Here is a 2,750-nt window from a genome sequence, read left to right on the forward strand (position 1 = left end):
CACCTCTCCTGCTTGTCCTAAATGGGGAGGGGAAAGCTGGGCACAGGGGAACCAAGAGCATCTACGTTTCCTGCGGCTGCTGTGCAGCGACCAGGGTTGGAGGAGATGCTGATGCCTCTCAGGACCCAGAGACCATCCATGCACCTTAGGGGACAGGTTCTCTTGGCCCCCTATTCCCACCAGCCTAGGCTTCCCACCTCCACGAAGGAGGCCTTTGTCCTCCTCAATCCTTCCTTCTTAGCGGTGCTGGGGAGTCCTGATGATTCAGACCCATTTCCAAGGGACCACATCATCTCCCCAGCTCCTCCACTCCCATCCAAGAGCCCAAGGAGAGGGGCAGCTTGTCTGGGAAGACCTCTGCTCCTACTATTGCTGCTAAACCGCCTCCACTTGGCCTGCCCATGCCCTTGACAGGAGATGAGGGCTTGGGGAAGAGGAAAGGAGAGAAGGTGGGGGATCGGAGGGGGGCGGGGTGGGGCAAGGAGAAGCAACCCTGCAGCCAGGGGGCCAGGCAGGAGGTATGTTCTGATTATGGACACAAAGCAGGCCACTCCTTTCCCCCAACCCCGCAGGGCCCCTGACCTGAAGCCTTCTACTGCAGGCTGCTGGGGAGAGAGATTGGAGCCTGAGGGAATGAGAAAGGTTTCTCGGGACAGGGAGTCTCAGCAAATCTCTGTGACCGCTTGGTCACTGGCACAAAGCAAGACTGAACCCAGAAGAGCATGCCTGGCTTCATGGACACCCTAAATGGGTTCCAAGAGGCAAGCTCAGGCACACTTAAGGGAAACTCAGTGCTCCCTGCAGCTGTCCGTATTTTCACAGTCATTCTGGGTGTTCCTAGGTAAACACCTACTCTGAGGAAATGGGTCCCCACAGGCTTCAGTCTTCGGAAAGGAATGCTACTCACCCACCCTTTCCCCAGAGGACTGCCCTCTCCAAACAGGTCTCCCACCACAGAAGCCAGGAACAAAAACACTGATAGATTTCTTACTTGAAGGACCGATTTTTGTTGTTAATACAGAAACAACAGACACAAAGTGGAGTCACTTGTGCTAAGCCCCACATCAGCAAACCAAGGCTTAATACCTAACTGAAGTTTAGTTTCCATCCCTCCTAGGAACCAGTCAGTATGGAGTTACCTGGTCAGCACTGGCTGGCGAGCATTGCTTGATAGACCACACCTTCCGCCACAGAAAGGTGACCTTGCCTGAAACTCTCTTTACCAGAAATTTCCTATTTCTGCCCCCTTCTGCCTAGAAAAGCATCTTGTACATTGTATACAACTTCTGGAAGCTCCTTTCCAGCTGCTAAAGGGGATGCCACCCAATTCATGAATCGCTGAATAAAGCCAATATCTTCAAAATCACTCAATTGAATTTCATTTTTTAACAATATGTATAATAAAGGATACCACAAACAATATTTTTTGAAGTGACAGGATAGAGAAAATAGTATATGTTACACAAAGATTAATATCCAGAATGTATAAAGAATGTATAAAATCAATAAGAAAAGGGCCACAGCTCACTAGAAGAAACAGAAAAGGATAGAAACTGCAATCCAAAGTTAACACCCAGAGAAAATTCATATGTGGCAGGATCAATGTTATCAATACATGGGAAAGTGCAAATTAAAACAAAATTAAAAGTGCAAAAATTAAAAGTACAAAATTAAAAACAATGAAGGGAGGATCGTTTTTCACCCATTAAATTAATAAGAATTTTAAAGTTTAGTCATTTCCAGTGGTGGTGAGTTTCTGAAAAAATTGACCGGAATATAAATTAGCGCACCCTTTTAGGAAATCAATTTGTCCAGATTTATCAAAACATTAAATGCACATCGCTTTCCTACAAACAAGTTAATCATTTCTAGGGTTTAGGTGGCAGAATAGAATCATGCCTGCACAGAGCGGTATACAAAAGGTTGTTTGTCACAACGTTCTACGTAACAGTGAAGCTTTGAGATAAATTAAAGTGGCCATGAATAGGAAAGGAAGAATAAACGATGCTTCATCTCTAGGACAGGGTACTGTGTGGCAGGTTACAAGAAATGAAGCTGGGCCGTGTGTACTGATGTGCATGGACCAAAAAAAAAAACAAAAACAAAAAATCAAGCTACTGAATGATACATGTCATGGTACCTCATTAATGAAAGTTAAAAAGATACAAAGAGAAAGCTGTATCCATAGATACAGTGTGTGTGTGTGTGTGTGTGTGAGAGAGAGAGAGAGAGAGAGAGAGTGTGTGTGTGTGTGTAAAACCAGGAGAGAATACGCTCAAGGATCCTTTGCTAACAGGAGTCAAATCTGGGTAGGGGGTGTGTGGGCATGAAGGGGGACTTTCACATTTTACTGGGTATTCGGTGTTGTTTGAATATTTTCACAGTAAAGTGTACTTGAGTAGGAGAAGATGGAAATTTTTTCCTGACTGTTGAAACCAGTGGACAACGAGGAAGCCAGAGGTCACGGCAGATTGGTACCACCACCCCTGCCCCCAGGAATGCAGGGGAGGGATGAGTGCATCTTGTCCCGACCATGTCCCATGGTGACAGGATGGTCTCAGTGTCCTCTCCGGAGGCTCATCTTCCACAAGACGTGCTCTCGTAAGTTGCCTCACCCTTGAAGTGTGTATTTGTTTCATCCCCTCCAACATCCAGCGCGCTTAACATGACCAGCGGAAGCCCGGCTCCATGCCCCACCCCTGACTTCTCACTTACCGTACAACCAGCACGTGGGTTTACTTTCTGTTCAA

Source organism: Leopardus geoffroyi, chromosome B2, assembly GCF_018350155.1.
Source record: "Leopardus geoffroyi isolate Oge1 chromosome B2, O.geoffroyi_Oge1_pat1.0, whole genome shotgun sequence".
Lineage (NCBI taxonomy): Eukaryota > Metazoa > Chordata > Mammalia > Carnivora > Felidae > Leopardus > Leopardus geoffroyi.